The sequence below is a fragment of the Amblyomma americanum genome, chromosome 3 (genome assembly GCF_052857255.1).
Source record: "Amblyomma americanum isolate KBUSLIRL-KWMA chromosome 3, ASM5285725v1, whole genome shotgun sequence".
Taxonomy (NCBI): domain Eukaryota; kingdom Metazoa; phylum Arthropoda; class Arachnida; order Ixodida; family Ixodidae; genus Amblyomma; species Amblyomma americanum.
In genome coordinates this window covers 33098458-33124468 of record NC_135499.1, presented here as the reverse complement: position 1 = coordinate 33124468, position 26011 = coordinate 33098458, and the positions used below count along the sequence as shown (strand labels likewise).

The following is a 26011-nucleotide window of genomic DNA, read 5'->3' as shown; positions in this document are numbered from 1 at the left end:
CTTTCTCAAGACTGAAGTTACAGCGATCTTCCTCCCGTTCTTGAGGAGTTGTAATTGGCACACATGTCCGCCACATGAAAATAGCAACAAGCAATCGGGTGCTGGAAAGAAGATGGACAGGAAAGAAAAATACTAGAAAAGGGAGAAAGAGTAATAAATAGAAAAAGAAAACGCGCTGTCGCACCCTGTCCACCGAAAAGCCGCTGGGAGCGTGCAGAAAAAAAAAGAGAAAGAAAAAAAGGAAAACGAGGAGCGGGAGGGGAGAATGGTCGCCCCTCAAGGCAGAGCGGCGGCGAGTACAGAAACAGACGGTGGCGGATTCGCGGAGATGCGTGTACTCGCGTGCCCCTGGCCAAAACGAGTAAAAAAAAAACAGAATAAAGCGCAGACATGGCAGGACACTTCCCTGGAGCCTCTTCGGCAGGAATAGTCAATGTGGAATCAGCGGCGCAGTTTGCTTAAGTAGAGACATGTGCACTGTGCATGCAAACACAAAAAATAAAAATAAAAAAGGCGACAAAACATCCGAGTTTGAGAAAGTGTCGTGGGGGGGGGGGGGGAGGCGGGGGGTAAACGTGAATGGCGGGAGCATTTAGGCAAGGGTTCTTCAACTGCACCCCGCTCGGCAAAGTGGTCGAACTGGGTGGGGTGGAGGTAAAGATGCGCTTCTTTATCCCGCGCACGCTGTCACAAACGTGGGGAATTCTGAGAAAACTCTAGGGAAAATGTGTCTGTCCCTAACCAAACATGACGTCAATAAAAGTCACGTGACCATGACGTTAGAAACGTGACGTCACTTTTTTTTTGGGCCAATCAGCGTTTCCAGCCTACCGACCCGCAATCGCTTGTAAGAGAACTGCCTGCATACCACGCACGGCCGGCCGGCCGGCCCTAGCGATTCCCTAGGCACTCTAGGGACAGGCCGAGAGAGGCGCGGCGACCCCACATCCGGTTGAGAACGAGGGCGAAGCGAAAAAACGTCACGCAGACACGCATACCACCGACCAATCGGCGTTTCCAGCCCACCGACCCGCAAACGCTTCTATTGTATTCTGTAGCACTATGGCCGGTCGACGGTTAGAGCGCGTTGTTGTGTTGCACGTGAGTAATTTGTTCTTGCTATCTTTTGGTATGCACATACTGAGTGATTGCCCGTTATCTGACACTCGGCATTCCGTTGTCAACTTCCTTGCGTCCGAATATTTTGTGTTAGCAGATAACCCAGGACTAGCGCTGAGCCCGCTGGCCCAGCAGTGGACCCAAAGGCCCGGAGGGAAAGACTCGTCTGTTTTTTCGTAAGTTCTGCTCAAAAGCTCTGTGCAGTTCAACAGAAAAGAGCTTGCGCTGAGCGTGTTTATCTTTTGTCGACCCAGCCCAACGTGTCTCATGGTCATGTAAAACGCGCATAAATACCAGCGTTTGCGTGCTCCCGAAAAAAGGCGGGAAACTTTTGACAACAGTCCAGTTGAACTAACCGTTTGTGCGATGAGTTTTGATTTTTTTGTGGCCCCGCGGCTGGGAAAGTCTGTAGAGTGTTGACTTAAAGCTGCACTTTACAATTGTGTGCTGCTGTTACAATTCGCTTTCTAAAACAGGTGCAAAAATTGCGGCGAGATGAGCGATTACGCCCTGGTGTCTGCAGCGCGAAACATGTTCTTTTAAATTCATATTTATTTCAGAAAGCAGGACTTAAAAAATGGCAGTTTTGTGGTATGCACAGACCTTCCCGATTCCTGCTTCGAGTCCGGCGTTGGCTTGCTGGCGCAGAGGCTGAACAAATGGGACGTTAAAATGCTGAGGCATCAAAGGCTCTAATGCGCCACAAGGTGAGCCCTCAACCTTCTGTGAGAATTTTAATATGAGTGCTGTGCCACCTGCGCCGAGCAATGGTTTTACGTGGGAAAGGTGCTTGGACCTAGGTAGCCAAATAGAGTGGAACGCATGAGGCAACTGGAGAAGCAAGCTTAATTTCAAGGCCTCTACGTTTAAGACCTTTTTACAGCTGATGGTGTAAAGAGCCCTTAAAGAGATGAACATTGTGGGCAATGTGCTTGATGTCCTTTGACTGTTTGGAAGCTTGTGAGGTGCATAAAGCTCACAAGGCACTGTTGCAGTGTGTGACAGGTCATTGTGGTGATTTTAGAAGACATAGTGCAGCACAATCGGATAGAGAAAAGGAGCGCACAGGATAAGTGCTCGTCCTGTGTGCTCCTTTTCTCTGTCCCATTGTGCTGCGCTATGTCTTTTAATATGCTATACAAACAAGCCCAAACTACAACTTTGTTAAGATTGGTCATGATAGGTTTCTTTGATTTGGCTGCACTCTCTGCACTAGTTCTGTGAAGTTCCGCAGTGGTGCCGGCAGCGTGCATCGTCAGCTCAGGCAGTTAAAATGCAGCTTGGCACTGGCCGCTTCCAAAACGAATGGTCGAGTGCTGGCCCGATTGTCCAATAGCCTTGCTGTCGTCATGAATTGCAACCAACTGCAAGCCGCCGACACCAACAACCACCAAAATCCTGAAAAACTTGGAAGATTTTTCTAGCAGCAAATCGCAATGAAGTTTTACCATAAACCTGCTCTTGGAAATGGTCGTTTCACAGAAAGAAAAAAAATTGTTGCATGTATATTACACAGGCGACTTACGAATTAGCACTGAAATGCTGCCCATGCGACTCGACTTGACCGCTTAGGTTTTCATTATGACACCTCAAACAGTCACTCACCTCCTCTATATGTAGGCCGAAGAAGCAGAGAAGGTATGGCTCGAGCTATCTAATGAAATGGTGACAGTTATTTGCTGAAAGGTTATGGCTTATGGGGGTTTAACGTCCCAAATCGACTCAGGCTATGAGGGACGCCGTAGTGAAGGGCTCCAGAAATTTTGACCACCTGGTGTTCTTTAAGGGAGCTAAGACACCTAACTTTTGTGTGCGTGGTTTCTTCTTTTTAATGTAATGATGCCACTGCGGTGGCTCAGTGGTTATGGGGCTTGGCTGCTGACCCGAAAGACGTGGGTTCGATCCCGGCCGCGGGGTCGAATTTTTAATTTTTATGGAGGCGAAATTCTAGAGGCTTATGTACTGTGTGATGTCAGTGCACGTTAAAGAACCCCAGGTGGTCGAAATTTCCAGAGCCCTTCACTACAGTGTCCCTCATAGCCTGAGTCGCTTTGGTACGTTAAACCCCATAAACCAAGCCAATCTTTTTTTGTAATGAGGTGCAAGGCATTATTATACACGGATTACCATGTGCTATGCTCCTATGACTGCTAAATAATTTATAACTGAATTTCTTTCTTGTGCTGTTTCAGTCTCACTAGCTGAACGATGACTGTGACCTCAAAGAGAGGTTGTAAGTCATGTGAGGCATGAAAAACTGCAATATAATTGGTGCTTCTACATTTGTTGTCATTCCTGCTCTTGAGGAAGGCTGGCTTCAGCACTGCAGTAAACTAAAATGATAAAGCAGCAATTATATCGCAGTTTTTCTATGCCTCATATGACCTAAAACCTCTTTGACGTCACAGCTCTCATGCGGCTGTTGAAACTGAAACAGCATGACAGAAATGTTCGACTATAAATTATTTAGTGGTTGTAGGCGAATACCACATGGTAGTTCATGCATAGTAGTGTCTTCCGCATTATTATAAAGAAGAAAATATACCACCAAAATTAGGTCTCTATGCTCCCTTAATGTGCTCTGGCATCGCACAGTACACGGTCCCCTAGAATTTCGCCTCCATCGAAATTCGACCGCCTCAGCCAGGATGAAACCCGTGACCTGAGAGACGTGGGTTCGATGCTGGCCGTGGCGGTCGAATTTCGATGGAGGCGAAATTCTTGAGGCTAGTGTACTGTGATGTCAGTGCATGGTAAAGAACCCCAGGTGGTCGAAATTTCCAGAGCCCTTCGCTATGGCATCTTTCATAGCCCGAGTCACTTTGGGACGGTGAACCGCCATAAACGATAAAGCTTTCAACAAAGAACTGTCATCATTTCAGTAAATAACTAGTGCCATACCTTTTCCGCTTCTTCGACCTACACATGGGCACTGCCGTATCCCTGCACCGCAGCTGCGCTTCCATTTAGGCAAGTGCAAGCCAGCCTAGAACTCGTGCTGCACTTCTTGAACTAGTGCAGAAAGTGCAGCCAAATGGAAGAGACCTTATAATTATGTGGCTATTTCCTTTGCATTGGGTGGGCGACAGTTTTTGTCCTAGCCATTACATAGAAAGAAGAAACAAGGAAACGTGGAAGCATTCACTATTAAGACAACAGCTTTCACCTGCAGACCCCAAATGAACAAAGCCTGCCTGTATAGTGAACAAAACAACTAGGCTGTCACGGATCTAGCAAATTATAATTTTGAAAGTGGGCCTCCTGCTGTGAAACTGGCAACGTTTGTGCCCCTAGAGGCAAGCAGTGGCGAGAGGCGAAAAGCCACAGACAAATGTAGGTAGGACAGGTAGCTGAACGAGGAACTAGTTCCTATAATTGAAGAATACATGGAAAGATAAGGACAAGACATGTTTATCTTCTTCCTTCTGTGTTCGTCGTTTTGTTTTCACAAGTTAGGAGTAGATGTTCGTTGTAGTTTCACTTTTTGAGGAAAATGGGGAGGGGGTTGTTCATCTTGAGACATGTAGCCCAAAAGACAGAGCACAGGAGTGACTCACACAACATTAGTGTTTGCGTTTTGTTCCTACTGTTCTGTGTGCTTGCACCCCTTGTCCCCAAATGAGGCATTGACATGATCTTACGTGGTGCTATGCTGGTAAAAGGATGTGTGCTGCATGCATATGGGTGTGTGGCATTCAGATTCAAGCACCAACACACGGCTTCTAGTGCAGTAGGAATTACGGGAGGAAAAAAGCCTCAAGGATGTAGATGAATAGTTTAGTTCTTCAGTTTGCCTTTTCTGAAAAATTCTGTGGCAGGTTTTAATACATGTTAGCCCACCCCTCATGTAATACTCCCTTGTGGGCCTTTGAGGTACAAATAAATAAAAAGAGTAATGCCCTTTCAAACAGTGTAATTTGCAGCTTTGGTGCAAGATTTTCGGTGGCCACTTCAGGGAGTGTTTGTCCAGAGCTTGTAGCGATTGCTAAATGGCGCTTGGTCCCAAGAACCATACAGTTAACCAATTGCCCTTGTGCCTCTTGGTGAGAAAATCTGAGAGGTCAGAATGGCAATTTACCATAGCTGTGAACAATAATGAGCTGGATGTATTGCCGAAGAGAACCGAGGTCATCTGCTTGACAGTGGTAAGAATTTTGGGTTGGTTAGAACATAGATGGCTTAAAACCTTCTTCCATATCTTAATAGATGTGTCATTGTTGGCATGTGTAATTAAAAATTTGTTTCGATGTGTGTGGCTGGTGAGCTGTCAGCTCGGGCATGACGAAGTTGTAAGCTCAACCAGAAGTACCTATGCTGTTTGAGCTCAGGGCAAGGGCTTTGAGCGAGGCCACTGCACTACATCCTTGTTGTACATTTGGCTTTCATGGTGCTCCAACTCCCTCCTTCCCCCACCTCTGTTAGGAATGTCGCCATGGGGCCGAGCGAAAGTGGTGGGGTGTAATTAGAGCAGTGGCGTGGCCATAAGGCCCATCCGAACAGCACTGCGGAAGACTTGTTTGCTGGATTGGCCCCGCAGTCAGAACTAAGGTGAGTTATCAGTGGGCCACTCTGGAGAAAGACAGTAGAGCAGCAGAAAACATGCCACGAATGGTGGAGAGCTATAGTTTGGAGGCAACCTTTGATGCCTTTGTTGCCATTGTGGTCAAAGTTATCTGTGAGAACATCAAGGGCAGCACCTGTTCTGAATGCATCGCATAGCAATAGATCAGAGCTTCAATTTTATAGTTGGATCATGGGCCTTACTGCAGGAGGTATATGAATCGGTTCAGATTTCACGTTGAGACGCATCAAATTCAGCAACGTTAGTACTCACAGGTACAGTAAAACCTCGTTAAGGCATACTTCGCGGCACTGTGGAAAAACTGTGTGCAAGGCGGCAATATTGTGACGAAGACGACGAAGCTGGCAGTGCTGCGGGAACGGAAAAGTCACGTTATAGGCGAGCGGCCATTAAAATCATCTCACTGCCATCATTCATCGCCGCTTATTATTCGGCTGGTCGCCGCTTAACATTTGGTGTGAGATGCGGGGTATCATCCCCATCCTGGTCCTGGATCTTCGGAGTCCTCCGCCTGCCGTTATCGTCGGCCGTGTGTACCTGGTTCGCCCCGCTGTGCCCCAGCCCGCCAAACCTGAACCGACCTCGCCGCTCACCCCAGTCCCGTCCCCCGCCCTGACCACAAGACACATTGACATGACAACGCTGCGCCCACGACCAGAGACGCTGCCCACACGTGAGGACACCATCCCACTGCCCATACCATTCGGTGCATTCAAGGGCTTCGTCCGTCGGCTACTGGCGACCTGTGTCCCGGAAGCTTCGTCGACCAGGATTCATTCACACATATCTTTCATCGTGATGGCCGGCACTTCCCCGCATGCCATTTCTGTTGTACCGTCCTCCACTGAGCCGTCTCTCCGTCGTCGTCTTCTATTCACTATCGGGACGATCGCTCGGCAGCCCCAGGTAGTGTCACTAAAACGACGAAGCTGGCAGTGGCGCGGGAACAGAAAGGTCGCGCTATAAGCGAGCAGCCATTAGAATGATCTCACTACCATCGTTCATCGCCGCTTATTATTCGGCTGGTTGCCACGTAACAATATGCCCAAACTGAAAGCAGCCTGAGTATATCCGTTGACCTGGTAAAAGATGATACCTGAGGCATTTCAAAGAATGCTCAGGTGAAACCTTTTATACCCCTGTCACACGGGACTTCTTCTCGGCCTTTGCCGTAAAGTTGTCTTATTGCACTAAAGGAGGAAAACCGAAAAGAAGCAGCGGCGCTGCTACACGGCAAATCCAAAGGAGTTAGAACGCGGCCTCCGTGAATGCCAAAAGTCACCGCTGTGTGTGAAGCGGCGCTAGTAACATTATGAAATTAAAGCAGACGGTAGCACTTCAGCTAAGAGTGCTTTCGTTTATGTTGGGAAAAGTAGCTATCACTATAATAAACGAGCGTTCTGACGGTGAGAAACGAATATTTTGAAACAGTTTCTTTTTTTTTTCATCGTTCTCGGTCCGACCACGGTAGGAGCACTTTCCCCGTTCGGCTCCTCGTCGTGTTCGAGAAGCGTGCTTTGTTGCTTGTGTCTTTGTGCACGCAAGCAAACTCAACACACGCACACAACAAAGAGCAAACGAAGAAAAAACTGCAAAGCGAGATGCGCAAACACGTGTGTGTCGATGCGGCTGCTGAAAAGCGTTCAAGTCCTTTCTTAGCAGTGTGGATGTCTTTAGTCATAGCCTCCTGTACGGTTAACTGCACTGTAACGCAAAATTAACCATTAAATAAGATAAATTAGATATTTTTTTGCGGTTTCAAAACTAAAAATTGCGTGAATTTTTTATTCTTTGAGCTCGCTAGCTGGCGCTGCCGTCTGGGTTGCTCATTTAAGCAACTTTAAGGCCGCTGACGGCCGCCTTTATTGCTACGGACCTTTATCGCAAAGGTCTCGACGCTTTGCCGTGTAGATGCGCGTCACGCGCCTTTGGGGCAAAGGACCTTAATTTCTAAGGCCTTACAAGTGCCCGTGTGACAGGGGTATTAATCACATAGCTACGAGTGTAGCCTCGAAGGCATGTAAGCCAGGTCCTGTGTCCCTGCTGCTCTATTAGACCGTATTTGAGTGAACAAGCAAGTGTCTAGCACACATGCAGTTTTTTTCCAACAGTACGGGTTTAGCTGTCTTCAGCCTCCATGTAGGCATTACTTACATTGGATGGCGTTTTGCCAATGATGGAAGGAACAGTGTCAGTACCAAACTGTGCTGAAGAAGTCTTGGACTGCAGTGTGTAATACATCACCAATCATGCAAAAAAAAAAAAGAGTCCACAATGCCTTCTCTGCAACAAAATACCTCCTGTAGACAGGAGGTATTTAGGAATACCTGCTCTATTCCGAGGCCTGGATTGGGAACAGTTGGGGATAACAGTTAATGGAGAACACCTTAGTAATCTACGATTCACAGGTGATATCGCTAAGTCACTCAGGAGATGAACTGCAAAGCAAGATCAGTGAGCAGAATGGTGGGTCTGAAGAATTGAAGGAGTATAGACACCTAACATTCGGGTGCTTGTTTTTTGTTTGAAATGATGCGTGAGGCATTGTTAAACATGGATTACCACCTGGTATTCTTCTATAACCATTAAATAATTAATAATCTCATTTCTTTCTCGTTCTGTTTCGGTCTCAGTTTCAACAGCCGAATGAGGACTATGACGCCAACGTGTGCCTACAGGTCACGTGAGGCATGAAAAAACTGCAATATAATCGCTGCTTCCACATTAGTTGTCATTCCAGCTCTTGAGGAAGGCTGGCTTCAGCGCTGCAGTAAATTATAACAATGAAGCAGCGATTATATGGGTGTTTTTCCATTCCTCACGTGACACAAAAGCACTCTTTGACGTCGCCGCCATTATTCGGCTGTTGAAACCGAATCAGCATGACAGAAAAAAATTATAAATTATTTAGCGGCCATGGGCAAATATTACATGGTGATTCGTGTGTAGTAGTATTTTCCACATAATTGTAGAGAAGAAAACATGCCACCACAATTACGTGCCTATATTCCTTTAACATGAAAACCAAATGGAAAATGCTCTTGGCCATTCTCTCCATGCAAATGCTGTGTGGTGTATAATATTGTTACGTGGTGGCCGGCCAAAGAGTGAGACGCAATGAACGATGGCAGAGATATGATTTGCATGGAGGGAATGGCCGAGTGCTCTGTAGCAAGTGCTCTGTACCACACCACTGCCAGCTTTGTCGTCTTTGTCACAATATTCCTTTTTCTCATGAACATTGTCACATGTAGGAAACTGGATGGTGTATCATCGTTTGTGTAAGAACTTAAGGACATTGACAAGTTCCCTAAGCAGCCGCTCACCACATACATGGCAAAATTACTTTTGAAAAGTAATTAAATTACATTACAAATTACTGCTATCAAAAAGTAATGACATGACATTACAATTACCTGCCTTAAGTAATGAAAATTACTTAGTTTTGTTGCTAAAATGTTGCGCATTGGTCATAGTTTACGCAAAATTTCTAGTTTTTTGCTTGCACTACCACTGAGCTTGAAAATGGGCGTTGGATATTTTGCCCCTCTTTAGTCAATTTGAACAGCCACTTTGCTGATGTAGATGGTCTTTCTCATATCACTCTTCAAGCAGAAGTACATCATTCAATGTGTAATATGGTCCCACCATCCTGATTTTGAAGAATTGGTCATCTGCGTAAACAGCGGGAGTACATTGATTGCTTATCCACGCATCATGCCAGAAGTGCACAGGGGCGCAGAGAAGCTGCCAATTCTGCTGATGTTCAATTAATTTGTTCTGTAGGCAAGTTGGTGGAAGTAAATTGCATATCGCTGGGGCGCTGTTGCCTGTGTTGCCCTTGAGTTAGAAATAGGGCCTCAAATGAGGCCAAAAAAAACCGACAACTCACGACCAACTTTCTTAAACATGTCAGTTGAGACTTCTTGTCAGTGGGCGATGTCAAAGTACTTGCTCAAGCACTCGCAGTGCATCTATGCAAAGGTGCCATATGGCATGCCTTGGTCATGGAGCTCTTCTGGTGGCCATGCAGTGCCTTTGTGTATGAAACCGTATGCAGTGCAGGAAGATGCGTAGCAGTCCTCCGACTGATATGCAGACTTTTCACAAAGGCAGTGCTGGCGCCTGTGCGCACATCACCTCTCGTACGCGTACGCCGCTTCCCTGGGGTGCTGGCTATTACTGGTTGCGCGCTTTTAAGGCAAGAGCCTTAAGTGGCACATTAACGTCGATACCCGGCTATGTTGTCGATGTCCAGGAAAAGTGGTTCATAACCCCCAGTGACATCATCAGCAAAGAGAAAAATTTCTTCCGAAGGTGCAGAGAATTGAACCAAGGACCTTCAGATTGTGAGGTGATCGCGCAACCCATGGGCCACAAAACCGCATTGCTTCGTGGCAAGTAATGATTCATTTAATGTATGTGTTGCCCTATGACTGTATGCTAATGAGAAGGTGTGTCACTAGAAAGGAAGGAAACAATATAAATTAAAAAGTGGATGTTTTTCGCCTTCAAAGCATGGAACTAGTCTCTAGTGCCCTCCGCAATTTATTCTTGTTTTGGGAGTCGCCGCGGTGGCTTATTTGTTATATGGTGCTCGGCTGCTGACCCGAAAGACTCTGGTTTGATCTCGGCCGCAGCAGTCTCATTTCGGTGGAGGTGTAATGCTATAGGCCCCTGTACTGTGCGATGTCAGTGCACTTCAAAGAACCCTGGTGGTCAAAATTCCCGGAGCCCTTCACTATGGCATCCCTCATAGCCTGTGTTGATTGCTTTGGGACATTAAACCCCCATATACCCTATCTTTGCTTTGTATGTGCTCATCTCCACAAACGCGAGGCCAAAGCATGGCAGATACGAGGAGAAGCATGGACTCAGTATGCAGCAAAAGTAATATCGCTAGTAATTAATTACTTTTCCGTGAAATTACTGCTTGAAGGTAGTTCATTACATTACTAAATTGCCAGGCCACAAAAGTAATGAATTACATTAAAAATTACTGAGAAAAGTAATTTAATTACTCCCCGCAGGGGGGCGCCTACAGCTTGCAGGCGTCGCGACGGTGAGTGGCGACACCGCGGGTTCCTGAGCATCCGCAGGGACATCCCCGCAAGAGGATGATGGTGAACTGTGCATCACCACGGACCCGAGCACCCGCGCCTCGCCGTGCGTGGCATCGCCGTGTCCGGGGAAAAGGGCATCCTGGTGGTTGAGCCGATGCCGAGCGTTTGGACCCTTAAGGCCCCTTGGTGGAGGCAACACACCACTTTGGCCCCAGCTTCCTGCAGACGGCACCTCCGGCCTGACCCGGGGGAATCTGCAGTCGCCTTTTCCTATCCCCCTCTCCATCTTTCACTTTCCTATCTCTGTCTCACAACTCTCCTATATCCTACTCACTTCTTGGTTTTTCCTGTTTTCCTGGCGGCGAGGGTTAACCTTGTGTGACCAACTACCCTGAGTTGAGTCATATTTGGTTATAGTTAAGGTGTACAGCTCGCGTGGGCAGGACTTGCTTTCAAGTTCCTGTCCTGTCCCCTTGTTGGACTCCGTGGTGGGTGGCTGGCACCATGACCGAAAAACTAAATTTTTTCATGGCTCCACCCTTATCCAAACCTGATCGCTCTCTAAAAAGACGGCGGAATGAAACAGCTGATTTTTTCTCAAAAAAGAGAAACATTTTCAAAGTTCCACGTAATCCACAGTGAAAGTGACGGAATACAGGCAAGAATAATATCCCCATTCCTTGTGTCAAAATGCTTAACCGATACCTTGGGCCCTGGCTACAAGGACTCAAAAATGTCCAGCGGCGACTTACTTCTTGAGCTGCGCGACAGCATCCAGTGTTCAAAACTCTCCAACATTGCGTCTATAGGGGACATCTCTGTCTCGGTAACCCCCCACCGATCTCTAAACACAGTCCGAGGTGTAATCTCGGAATCAGACTTTATCCATATCACAGAAGCTGAAATGCTTGAAGGGCTTACCGACCAGAATGTAATCGACGTTCACCGAATCAAGATCCGCAGGGATAACAAAGAAATAGATACCAAACACATGGCCCTCACATTTAATGCCAGTACCTTGCCCGAAACGATCGAAGTTGGATACTTGAAAGTCAACGTCAGACATTATATACCCAATCCCCGTCGATGTTTCAACTGTCAAAAGTTTGGCCACGGCTCACAAAGTTGCCGCGGCCGCAAAACCTGCGCGAAATGCGCTTCAAAAGACCAGCATTCTGAGGAATGTGACGCAGCACTGCGCTGCGCAAACTGCGAAGGAGACCATGCAGCGTACTCCAGGGCATGTCCGTCCTGGAAAAAAGAAAAGGAAATAATTACCATAAAGACAAAAGAAAACATTTCATTCAAAGAAGCAAGGAGGCGTTTTGCGCTTACGAACACATTCTCTTTCACAGCAAAACCCAACTTCGCTGATGTGGTGCGCGGGGGCGTAGCACCACACAGCTCTACGGCACCTGCCGAGGCTGCTTTCACAGAGCCAGTGGCAGGGCCATCCACGCCCCAGGCAGGGACAGCGAAGGCTGCTCTGCCACCCTCAAAGCAGGGAGCGCCGGTCCATGGGTCGGCATCCCACAGGACCTCCCCCCATCGGGAGAGGCCTGAAACTAACACAACCGCGGGCCCTCCGCGGTTCTCCAGCACCTCGGTTGAGGTGATGGATACAGCACCCACTCCGCCTCCACTACAGAGGCAGAACAGCTCTCTTGAGCGGAAAAAAGACAGGCCCCTCATAACGGGCCCACCACATAAGTAAATCTCCTTTCATTTTCTCTCAAAAACACAAGCATGGCTTTTTTAATTCAATGGAATTGCAGAGGACTTATGCGGAATTATAGTGACATAACACATATTTTAGGGTCAATGTTACCCATAGTTTTATGTCTTCAGGAGACCAATCTTGGTCCACAACATGTACATATCCTGAAACATTATCAAACTTTTAGACGCGATCGCGAGCAGGCAAATCGACTCTCAGGAGGCGTCGCAATTGTCGTCCAAAGCGGCGTCTCTGCTCGAGAAATCAAGCTCAATACAAAACTTGAGGCGGTTGCAGTCAGCATCGTCAGCTATAAAACACTAACAATCTGTTCCGTATACATTCCTCCACATTTTACATTAACAGTCCATGATCTAGAAGAATTGATAGATGAACTTCCAGAGCCATATCTGGTAGTTGGGGATTTTAACGCTCACTCCCCTTTTTGGGGAAGCGAGCGCTGCGACTCTAGGGGGCAAACAATCGAAGATTTTATCCTCTCAAATAACATCTGTCTTTTAAATACAGGAAAAGCAACTTATTGTTGCCCAAGCTCGGCAAAAATGAGCTTTCTCGATTTAGCTTTCGCATCACCATCGCTTTTTAACGATTTTAAATGAGATGTTTTAAATGACCCCCTGGGAAGTGATCACCTACCTATTATCATCAGCCTCTCATCGTCTACTGCAGTCATCCCCACAAGATCACGGCGCTGGAAACTTCACCTCGCCGACTGGTCACTTTTTACAGCAAGTGCCACACTAGAAAAAGAATTTTGTGAAGATCTCAGCATAGACGAAATTAATGGAAAATTTACTACATGCATAATATCGGCCGCTACACTAGCCATACCACAAACAACAGGCCTCGTACACAAAAAACATAAAGTATGGTGGACACAAGAATGCACATTGGCAAAAAAACAACAAAATAAAGCTTGGGGCTCTCTGCGTCGGTATCCCACAGCGGAGAACTTGATTGCCTTTAAAAGGGCCAAGACCAGAGCGCGATTCGTTCGGAGAAATGCCGAGAAATCCTCGTGGCAGAAATATGTGTCCTCTATAAACAGCTCAATAACCTCAAAAAAAAAATGTGGGAAAAGGTTCGAAGATTCAGTAGTGACCATACCCCTTTCACACTTCCTCTATTGACTACACCCGGGACACAAACATCATTAGAAGAACAGGCCAACATACTAGGTGAGCATTTTGCTGAAGTTTCCAGTTCGTCCAATTACACAAACACGTTCTAGAAGCACAAAGCAATAGCAGAAAAACAAAAACTTCCATTTGCAGCAGGTATGCACGAGGACTACACTCAACCCATCACACTCCAGGAATTGATTAGGGTATTATCTTCTGGTAAAAAGACAGCAACAGGCCCAGATAATGTGCATTACGCTATGCTTGCCCATCTCTCTGAGGCTGCCGTGCAGGCATTGTTGAAATTCTTTAACAAAATATGGACAACTGGGAATATACCTTAGGAGTGGAAGAAAGCAATAATAGTACCTTTTCTGAAACCCGGAAAACCACCAACAAGTCCTAACAATTACAGACCGATAGCCCTCACCAGCTGCATCGCTAAATCTTTCGAAAGCATAATAAACATTAGACTGACCTTCACACTTGAATCTCGTCGACTCTTAGATTTACATCAATGTGGATTTAAGAAAGCATGCTCGACCACTGATCACCTTGTCCGCCTAGAAAACACCATCCGGGAGGCGTTCATCCACAAACAGCACTGTATCGGGGTATTCTTCGACATGGAGAAGGCATATGATACCGCGTGGAAGTTCGGCATCCTCCATGACCTAGCAGATCTAGGGATCCGCGGCAGGATGCTGAACTGCTTGAACGACTTCCTGACTAACCGCACATTCAGAGTCCGTCTGGGAGCAACTCTATCAACGACATTCACCCAAGAGAATGGCGTACCCCAGGGATGCATTTTAAGTACGACACTCTTTATAGTAAAAATGAATTCTTTGGCCAAAGTAATACCTAAGTCCGTAATGTATTCAGTTTATGTAGATGACATACAGATAGCATACACTTCTTCCAACATACTGTCCTGCGAGAGACAAATACAAATCACACTATATAAACTGGCTGCTTGGGCAGAGAAAAATGGATTCAAGTTCTCCCCTCAAAAAACAGTAGCTGTTTTATTCTCATTACGACGAGGCCTACAGGTCGATCCCAATCTGTGCTTGAATCAAACCACACTGCCAGTCAAACAGGAACATAAATTTTTAGGCGTCACTTTTGACAAGAAACTTACATTTCTGTCACACATTAACAACCTGAAAAAGAAAGCATCCAAAGCCCTCAATGTATTAAAGGTACTCTCGCGAGAACGGTGGGGGTCCGATAGAGCATGCCCATTGCAAATATATCGCTCTTTGGTGCGCTCCAAGCTGGACTACGGGTGTGTGGTATATGGTTCGGGAAGAGCATCCTACTTGAAACGACTGGACCCTGTTCATAATCTTGGTTTGCGCCTATCAACTGGAGCTTATAGAACATCCCTGGTAAAGAGTCTTTACGTTGAAGCTAATGAGCCCACACTAGAGGATAGAAGAGTCACACTAACATGCACGTACATCCTAAAAACCCGTTCTCTCCCTAAACATCTCTGCTATCCCATTGTTACCAAGTGCCCATCTAGGAGATTATTCAATAATAAACCACATTTTATCAGGCCACTAATAATGCGCTTTGAAGATAAATGTGAAGACTTAGCAGTGCTGGACGCTCTACCTAATATTGCACAAAGACATGAATATCTACCACCATGGTACAGCCTTCCTTCAGTGTGTGACTTCACATTGACACACGTAAACAAAGAGAAAATACCACACGAGCACATACTGCAAGAGTTCTTTGCACTACAAGAAAAATATGACACTTACACCGAATTTTACACTGATGGCTCAAAAAGAGAAAGTCATGTCGGAAGTGCAGTAATTCAAGGAACAAATGAAAAATGATAAGATTGCCACAGTATGCATCGGTATTTACTGCGGAGTGTTATGCCATCTTTGTAGCTGTAGAACAAATAGTAAAACAAAACATAAAAAATAGCATCATTTACACCGATTCACTGAGTATGCTAAAAGCGCTGCATTCTACAAACGCTGCTGAACCCATAATAGGAAAAATCATACATAACATAGTTAAAATTACAAAGCAAAAACATAACATTATATTCTGCTGGGTCCCTAGCCATGTTGGAATTTTAGGTAATGAGAGAGCAGATGCTTGCGCAGCACAAGCTAGAATTGGCCATATAAAACAAGTTAACATACCACAGAGGGATTTTTCTAAATTACTGCACAGTAAACTCAGGAATAAGTGGCAGATTGCATGGGACGAACAAACAAACAACAAACTACATTCTATAAAACCTGTTTTGGGAGAATGGAGATCATGTACACATCAGGAGCATTTCATAGAAGTTATTTTGTGTCGACTACGCATTGGACACACACACCTTACTCACAACTTCTTACTGACAAAAAAAGGCAAACCTCTCTGCGAAATGTGTGGCGATGAACTCACGGTAAACCACATTTTAATTGTATGCAAAAAACTGGAACAACTGAGGAAAAAATATTTCACAACATTGTACAATGAATACATCCCACTACACCCCATGTTACTTTTAGGAGATCAAGCACTGGTTGATTTTTCCAGCATTTTTAAATTTCTCAGAGAAGCCAATGTTTTATACAAACTTTAGATATAAAAAGCGTAACCTTTAACAAAAGCTCTAACCGTGTGTTTGGCGCATCATAGCCTCAGTTGCTTTTGCGCCGTTAAAATCAATATAACTAATTTAATTACTGTAATTTTATTACAGTAATTTAATTGCTGGCTAATCTGCCATACACTGATTTCAAGGTGATTGCACACTGCTTTTCAATGAATGCGAAATCCTGACATGATAGCTTTTGCAAATGGTACGAAACAATGCCTTTTGCATTTTTAAGGCAAAGGTTTGTGCCACCTTCCCTTTTATTTTTTCTCTCCCCCCCATCATGTTTTTTTTTTTGATGTTATGAATGCAATGTTTTAGCAATAAGCTTGAATTAGCCCCTATGAAAAATTTTTTTGCTGGTCTGCACGTGACTGTCTCTATGTCCAGGTTTTGTGCCATTTCCTAGTCCCTGGCATTTATTGGCACTTTCACTTCAATAAAACTTTTGTGAATGTGCTGGCACAAATTTTGAAAAGTTCCTTTGCTAGCGCTTGCAAGTTGTTTCCATATTTTTGTTTTCCATGAGGGTGAAGTTTCATGGCATGTCCAGTCCGTCAACTATTTCTTACCATTCTCAGATACTTTGTCCCGTTACACTTGTGCATTGTGGAAGAGCCGCAGCTGCTCTTAAGATGCTTTGTGTCCTTGCCTTTGTGCAGGGCAGCAGCGGCGTCTTTTCCGCGGTGCTCAGTTGCATGTGGGCAAAGCATCCAAAGATGATGACTAGCTTGGCTGGCATTTTCTTGGTCTCTGAATGGCTCATGTGGTCAGAATTTGGCAAAATTATGGACATGTATGCCAGGGAATCGTTTCAAAAAGTTTTCCAGGATTTGTATTGTGAATAAAAATAGCACAACACGCATAATTTTTCGTTTTGTGATACTGCAGATTACACGAACCAAGAACAGAACAGCAAGGTTCTACTGTATTTCTTTGAAGGGCTGTGACGGTTTTAAAGGGTGTCTAGCAACCTTGAATTGTCAAAAGGAATTTCGTTTACCTGGAAAAATCTGGCAGTTGTGAGGGATACCATCAAGAAAGTGGTCAAGTCTCGGAAAAGGACGGACTGAAATTAACGCAGAGGTCTGCTGCGAGTTTAAACGATACTGTGAGTGTCCAGCACACGGTCCGTTCTTATTGGCATGACATAGTTTTGCTTCTAATGAGTATTAGGCATGGCAGCCTGTCTGTTTTAGCTGTCTTTTTCTTGTCTTCAATTAAGTGAGCATTGTATATACCGTATTTACGCACATAATTTGCGCACTTTTTATTCAGAAATTTGGGCTCTAAGAAGGGGGTGCGCAAATTACGTGGGGATTTCGCGAGCGCGACTTAAAAAACTCCACAAAGGTCATAACGCAATATAGGTATAGTCTAAGTTGCTGCGTACACGTCAGCACCCGAACCCGCACCCTACGCTGGCCGGCCCCCGAAAAAAAGCCAGCCAATTGTTCGATAGTTCCGGATTCCGTAAGTTTGCTTTCGCAACTTCGTCTGGGAAAGCAACCGCGAATCAATAAATCAATTATCAGACCACACAATTCTTTAATAGTACCGTGCGAGTATCGACCAAACTGCTTGTCAGTGCCTTATCATGGCGCGGAGCTGAGAAGCCAGCGAGAATAACCACATACACACAAGTTTGCCGGCACAACGATTGTCGTCTATGGACAAACTTGTGCGCACTCGGTTACTCTCGCTGGTTTCGCCGCTCCGCGCCATGATAAGACGCTGACAAGCAATTCGAAACTTGCCGTATAGTTGTGATATCCCATCGCAAGACACGACCGAACAAACAAACACAAGCCGACAGAGAAAAGCGTAGCCGGCAGTCGAGTCACATGCATCAGCCAAAGAAACAGCGGTGTTGGTTCTATCAGCTGCTGATCCTCCCTGAAAGCGCTGCTGGCCGTTCCGAGTGGCGATGCCGCTGGTGCCACCGCGATTATAACAGCGGCCCGACACCACCATGAATGCCCAGTGCACAATAGATTCAAAAAGCCTTCCGAACAAACACGCGGAATAGTCGAATGCTACTGGGAAGAGCCCGCATGCATGATGGTGGTCTAGCGCAGCACGGTGCGTAAAATATGTGAGTAGAAAAACTTTTTTTGTAAACCCGGGTGATAAGTTCAGGGTGTGCAAATTATGCGCGTAAATATGGTACTAGTTGGTTCTGTACAGGTTGCCACACTCCTCATTAAAGGGACACTGAGGAGAACCCTATCAAAATTTTTTTGTTAGCAATATCTGATAGTTCGGCATTTCATGGCTTTGTTGACGCTTGTCCGGGAGCGAAAGATGCATTTATTTCAAAGAAATTTGGATTCGAAGTTGAAAAATTTTTTCCCGCCGCTCCGATTCAAACTCGAGAACTCTTATGACGACACAGAACGGAGTGACGTGAAACGTGACGTAAACGGAGACTCCATGATTTCTGGCAGCTAGCGGTGCGGTCTAGTAGCTGCTGAAATGAAAGCTACCGCCGCCGTACGTTGAAGGCATCTATCGGGGGTCGCCACCGTCGCTTCGTTTACGTTTGCACCGGCGTCTTGCCAGCGTACGATGGATCCCGTTCCCGAACCCGACGACGTAGTTATCGCAAAAACTCTGGCCTGCATTTCAGCGACCTCAGCCCCACAGAGCGTGCGATGCTTTTGAGGGAGCACGGTTTGGTTATGCGCCGGCGGGTGGTTTCCCCCTTCCTCAGAGAGCAGCCATTGCAAACTAAATATCATAACCCCAGTGCGGGGAGTCGCAAGGGGTGCGTTGCGCCCATCGGAGGCTGGCCGGGGCTTTGGAGCCAACGGATTGTGATTCCTTGAACGGAGCGGTTGCACGGCGCAGCAGGCAGTTTCGAGGTCTCCCACGGTTGCAAGGGCCAAGTTATTTATTTATTTTTTTGCCACAAAAAACAAATGGGTGCTCGAGGGCGGTCGCATTTACAGTCGGCGGCTTGAAACCAAGGCCGGCGCACGACACTTCAACGGCTTCCGCTAGGTCCAACGGGTCCACTGGATCTGGCTCTCTCGCCAACTTACATGTACCTTCAGATATGTACTGTGAATAGATTAAAATAGCCGAGCTCGAAAAGAACAGCTCCACCAAACTGCCGCAGCTATTGAATATAACGCGCACCTCGCCGCGGAGCCAAATCAGTCTGGCCGGGCCGGCGGCGGCTGGCGCACTCGGCGCGAAATAGATGCATGCTCGTCTCTCCGCCAATGTGGTCAGAGTGCGCCGAAGCCGCCGAACGCGCCGGCGGTCAAGCGCAGTTGGAGTATAGAGGGTCTCGCTTTGACCGACGTGACTTCGCCGTGCAGGGAGCGCGCGCGCCTCGCCGCAGCATAAACGCGCCTTGACAGAGCCTGCGCTTAACCGCTAACCAACGTATTCAGCGGCGGCATCCATGGGAGCCACTGAAACCCCCCGCCCACTCACTAAATAAAAGAAAAGAAGTCCAGTGCCGAGGTTCAGAATCGAACCAGGGCCTTCGGCGTTTGAGGCAGAAACGCTACCGCTCCGCCACGACGGCTCAAGTTACAGCCGTCAATAAAGGCGCATCTAGTGAATGCACTCTTCTGATGCAGAAATCTCCGCGCTTTCGCTAGGTATATCCTGGCCTAACAGAGCTAGGCCATCAGCAATTCTTCTGAACTGCCTTGTACCTTGTCTCCCGTCCCTAATAAACGATTTCTGTTAGGTAGTTTGAAGTTGACTGGCACAGCCGGGAATGTTTCGCCGGGCAAGCGTGCGAATACACAAGTGCTGCCTTGTACGATCACCGACCATCGTGCCATCATAGCTTTTCATCGACCGTGGCGATCATCTGACAAGCCTTAACAGGCTCCTTCAAAGGTTAACTAGCACTTGAAGCGGCACTTGGAGTTCCTCTGCTGTTCGGCGCTTGTAAATCAAAGCGCATCAAAAACAAAACCACGGGGCACGCAAGGCTCATAGACGCGAAGCGCCATAACAAATCGAAACTCTCCTGGCCGCCTGTGGCGCCGCCAGGCATCCGTTTTCTTTGCTTTCAACATTCAGGTTGTCTTTTGCCTGCCTTCCTTGTGTGATAAAAGTGCACTATTGGTTTTAAAACAAAACTTACTTCAATATTGATCTGCGCAACCTACCTTTGTCAGCCTCAGGGATTCGCAAAACCAAGTAGGATGGAAAATTCCTCCAAGGTGGCATCTCTTGTCCTATGGTGTCACCACGCTTGTACTTGCGAGATTGGCCTGTGGTGGCGATACCTGTATTTTGGTTCCTGCTATTTTCTACCTTACAAGAGCTTTGTTTTCAGTAAGAGCGGTGATTTTGTGATCAGGAGCTGGTATTCTATCGATACAAGCCAACTTCAATTTCTCCTCAGTGTCCCTTTAAGTTTGGTCTGGTGCATATGAATAGACACAGCTACGTTCAAAAGTATTTTCTGTGGAATAAGTCGCAGTCATAGGAATGTGCAGAATTCATGCGCTTTCAGTATACTGATGCGAGGTGCCACGCCACCCCGGTGTGGCATCAAAATCGATCTGTAAATCTTGCTCTCAGGCCTCGTCAATCTTGTAGGCTATTGCAGAAACAAACAGAGGCTAGTTTCTCTGCGGTTCGAGCTGTGATGACGAGGTCGTAAAAAGCTGTTACTTTTTGTGGAAATGCTTGATGCTTGTCCTGCGGCATTGCTGCTATCGAAAGGGATGCCAGAGTGTGCCTTCATTGGAAAGGCAGTGCTTCTCAGTGATGAGCAAACCAACCTTTGTCAGCCCTCTTGTTCAAGGGTTCCTTCTTGAAAGCCTGAAATATTCTTTTGCAGTACAATGAACAGTGTATGGAGTCCCTGAAAGCATGCAGAGTGTTCCGTTTAGATATTTTCCAGAATTTTCTCAAAGAGTTTTGTTTCTTTTGTGAAAGCACATGTAATGTCAGCACATATGGCCGCCACTCTTATGAACCATTAAAAGAAAGCAAAAACTTGTTAGCATAATTTTAACAAACTTCCAAATCTAAGAGTCCGGATCAGTCAGGCACTTTTTGTCCAGTGAGAAGGAAAACAGCTGTTGAAATTTCAGCACAGATTCCTAGTTGAAATGTGCCAGCATCTGTGGGTCCGTTACGGCCAGGGATTCCAGTGTGGTGAAACCCATACACTAGAGTTAAGTGGGCCATGTCCCGTTAAGAATGCTGCATCTGGGGCAGCATTCCACAGTCACAAGAAAGTGTGGAAGAGGTCGTCATGTTAATGCTCTCACTCTTGTTGTAGCGTAAGCTGCTGTTCATCGCTTTTTTGTGTCATTAATGTTTCTCAACAATGCCACATCACGTCATACGCCTTTTCAGTGTCTGAACTGTGACAAGAGCATCTCCACCGCAGCCGTGGCCTCATGCTTGAGTGCTCGTCTCGGCTACGGGAGGTCGTGGGTACGATTCCCGCGGCCTCCGGTCCACCACCCAATTAATCCAATAAGAACAGGCGGTCCCCCGGCCTAGTGCTCAGGTCTCCAGGGCTGCACTGCGTGGGAAGGATAGCCTGCGCCTCAAAATTACCGTCAAATGTGGGCACAAAAACGTCTCCACGTGGTTAAAACCCGCAGTCCAAAACTCTCGCCTTGTGCCAGTTACAAAACTCACAACGTTCACTTCTCTAGCCTCAAGATAGATGTGCCATAAGCACTCTTCGCTCACAAACCCCCTTCGAGCAAAGTGCGGCGATATTAGATTGCTACCGTCGTGGCTGGCTCACACGCAGCAGCAGGTGTGCATGGCGGGTTAAAAAAAAAGATGGGCTTCTACCGCACGAGGTGGATTTAGGGTTGCTTGACGGCGGTACTTATCTCTGATCCATCAAGGCAACGGTTTGGTCGAAGACCCTTCTCCCAAGCATCTCACCCTAGATGAGCCGAGCACCATGGCGGGGAAATCTTAAAACCAGTGGGTACCTGGCGGCACTGGGAATCGAACACAGCACTTACCGAATGCGAGGAGGATGCTCTGCCACAAGGTCGCGCTTCGGTGCTATGATCTTCGCCAAAAGGCTGAGAAATGAAAAGCCAAAAGATTGTTGTTTGGCAGCTTACAAAGTCAAGCTGTCATGTTTTTTCCTGAACACAGTTATGGCTCAGGCTAATTGTACCATTCTACATGTTTTTCCCTCATTCATTGAGACGCTCAATAAGCTTTAGGATGCGATAAATTATGAAGAGGAATGAAATATTTGTGTGAAATGTTTCTTTTCATCACTGCATTTTGTGGAAACATGTTTGTATTGCAATTTCAAATGTTTTATAATTTGAACTACTCGAAAATAAAGCATATCACAGTACTGGCTGGCATTTCGAAAGGCCCTGATATGCACAGCATGTGTACGAGAGCAGACGATGCAGCGGTCCCTGTGTCATTACTTTTGGAGCCCACATGACCAGGGTTGCTACTCTTCCTCGGGAGTGACGTCATAATGCACCCCGGCACTCAGAAACCGAAATCGCTCAGTATAAATAATGCAGTAATATTTAATGTTCATATTTAAATTGCGGAGCACGTATCACGCACCGGGTGGGAGTGTGCAATATTTGAAACTAAGAACACTCCAACCAAAAATTTGATGTCTCCGCCCCTTTAAGGTTTTTGGTTTAGCATATGGAGCTTGTGACCTCCTGTGTGCCAGCGTCAGAAGCCTTTCAGAAACCCTTTCGTTGTTTGTCTTGACTGTTTTTATTCATTCTTGGTCTCTGCCTTGTATACACTTCTTTTTGTGTGTGGTTTTTCTGGCATATCTTGAACGATGTTCCTTTCTTTTTTTTAAAGTATCTTTCTAATGTCCATACGCAAAACCACTACAGGAGTATGTGGGCTGCTGCTGTAGCCTGTTGGGAGATGTCCTTATCTTTTTTTCCTCATATGCGTTCCATTTTTGTGTATTTGTTTGTGGGTTTCTCTTAGTGGTTTATTAGTTGCATTTTATTGTTCTGAGCTTGCTTACTTTTTTCTCTTTTCATGGCATCCAACCCTGTGAATGACTGACACTAATGGAGGGACTGCAGCAGCCGACCTTGCATGGCGCAGCATTCTCTGGTCCAAGGCACCTATTCCCCGTTCCAGGCTACTGGCTCAAGATTGTCCCCACAATTCTGCACCTTGGCCTACAGGCAGAGTCGCATTAGGCCCACGTCGGCCAGGGCTTCCTTGCCAAATAAAGTGTTCCTACCAACACGCCTTGGCCGTAATTGATGAAGCGTGTGAATAAATGAGTAACAACTTCGTTGGCCGTATAGAAAAACCGTGTTACAAAGCAGTTTTTTTTATGGCCATATCCAGCCACCACATTGTTTCCTCTGAGCAACCTACTCATCTTTGAGGTAAGTGCTTGCCGTGTGTCACATCACAGTCTGAAGTGTTGCTGCAGAACCGCATATTGCCTTCCTGTTTATGCCATTGCAGCAGGAAATGCTCCACAAAGCTAACGAAAAAAAAAAAAAATCGCCAACATACTGTTTTGAGACAACTGCTAAATGGGTGCTGAAGCGCACTGAACATTGTAATTGAGGCCCTTTGAATTGAATGTTCTTTGTAGGTATTTTACAAAGGCAAGATAAGTCCTAGCAGTGCTACTGGGATTGCTACTCGCTGCAAACGAGGTGGATTCTGTAGCACTGGGCTCTTGCTGGCAGTTTGTGAAATTCGCTTTACCTGAAACTGCACTGTAAAAGAGCATAAAGAAAACAATGTCTTCCTCGGTAATTCATGCCATGCAACATGACATGGAAACCATCGCATGGCCAGTTTATCCATTGCCTTCAGGTTCAAGACATCTGCCAGTTTCTATACGGTAGCTTGAGACTGTTGCACTGGAAAATTACATTTCTCTTGAAGGCACTTTTTGAGCAGGAATTGGGTTTACCCTGGTTTTCGTTATTTATGTTTTGGGTGCACAAGCTGGGTAATATTGGGCTTTAACTGCTAACAAGAGGCCCTAAATATTTGCTAAATTTGATTTATAGTCTTCTCTTACTGTTGTAACCTATCTTTCCTCAAGCAGGACGGTAGCTGAGTGAAATCGCATCACCTGTTAATGTCAATATTTTCTTTTCTCAGCTGCTGAGGGCCATTATTGCCAGAGGGGTATGTAAGGTGTGTACTGTAGACAGGTAAATCGCTTAATTCAAACCGACGGTATTTGCAAACTGGCACTTTGCTCCCGTCAAAATCGCGTATTTCAGTGCGACAAAGCTGCCGGTAATATAAGCATACGCAACGGCCGTACAGCTTACCTGTCCTGACCGATGAAGCATGGCAATGCAGCGCACTGCATGTGGCCATCGTGGAGAACCACTCATCTACTACCCCTGTCACACGGTGCTTTCGAAGTGCAGTTTCTCTCCCCAGCTGCGCTCTTGTTCCTGCCACGACGTGGGACCAGTTTATGTTACCGTATGCGGGGCCTATCGAGTGGAATCTATGAGGCGCCGCTGACAGTGCTGATGAGCGGTCGCATAAGAATGAAAAGACCCGCACCAACCCATGGTCGGGCTCCCAAATTTATTCCGAAGTCTGCGTAAAGAACTATTTTCGGTCCCCTTACCCTTTGTTTCTAATCAGCATAGTTTGAACAAATTTTCGGTCACTTAATAGTTTGAAGTATCCAGGCGTCGAATGCCTGACCATTGGTACGTGACTATATATATATATATATATATATATATATATATATATATATATATATATATATATATATATATATATATATTTCCCACCCATGGCGCGCGCGCAATTTGTCCCTAAACGTAATGACCGTTGGATATAATGTCTTCATCTTCAAAAGACCTGTCGAAAATCTCAAAAGTTTAATATAGCGACAAATTTATATATGAGACTGCTCAAAGGGAGCACAACTACAAAACCACCGCCGCACACACGCGTTCACTCTTGGCGCTCTTAATTCAGTTCCAATAGATTGACCGAAAGTTTGAGCTATAAAAGTGAGCACGAAACAACGAGAATTCACTGTGTGAGCGTGTGTTTGAGGAATGATCGCGCATAAAAGGTTTTACCACTAAACGCACTGATCATAGTGCTTGCATGCGGCACAGCGAAACGGTGATATCAATATAAGATGGAATTCCGCATCTGGCGCTTCTAGCCCTCGCAATGAAAAGAGGCAGGATTAATTTTTCCCTTTGCAAAACAAACATCTAGTAGAACCCGCTGTTACGTTCGCGGTTGCTGCGTTTTTCCCGGTACGTTTTTTTTTATTCGTATGAGCCAGATAGTCCAGCTGCCACAGAAGCCCCTTCAACTGAAACTCGATCGCCTATATCTGTTAAATAATGCAATTATTGCATAATTCCCTTGTCGTACGTCGCGAAAGTCATCTCACGATGGTAGTTTACACCGTCCCGGAATTTGTTCAATGCGCGCGTAATGGCGACGCCGGCCAGAAAAAGCGATACTATACACGTACTCTATATAGGCACTTGTTCGCCGCTGCGTTCGGCGACGTCTGGAAGCACCCAGGCCAACGCCAACATACAGACCATGTGATTTTTTGTGCGTCTGTTGTTTGTTACATCGGCGCGCTGTGACGCTAGCGCGAACGATAGCACAAAAACGAAACTATGCCGCGGCAGATGGCACAAACAGCGCTGTACGAAATGCGCTTGCGTGGGTTCGCTCCGACAGTTTTGTTTCTGCCATCCGCTTTATTCTTGTCGCCTGCACCTTAAAATACAGAATTTATAGATTCCAATACAGCGATGATTCTATGGGATTTTT

General features: G+C 46.1%; 1 long non-coding RNA gene across 3 annotated transcripts; it reads left to right on the top strand.

Moving 5' to 3' along the window:
- Positions 1 to 1020: 1020 nt before the first annotated feature.
- On the top strand, positions 1021 to 23452 carry LOC144124507 (uncharacterized). Of its 3 annotated transcripts, none has more exons than XR_013313208.1 (4): positions 1021 to 1101; positions 1217 to 1295; positions 1704 to 1826; positions 10732 to 23452. It is a non-coding gene; the product is annotated as an uncharacterized LOC144124507 (long non-coding RNA). The 3 variants fall into 3 exon arrangements; XR_013313207.1 differs by having other exon boundaries at positions 1680 to 1826; XR_013313206.1 differs by having other exon boundaries at positions 1024 to 1101; positions 1721 to 1826.
- Positions 23453 to 26011: the final 2559 nt, after the last annotated feature.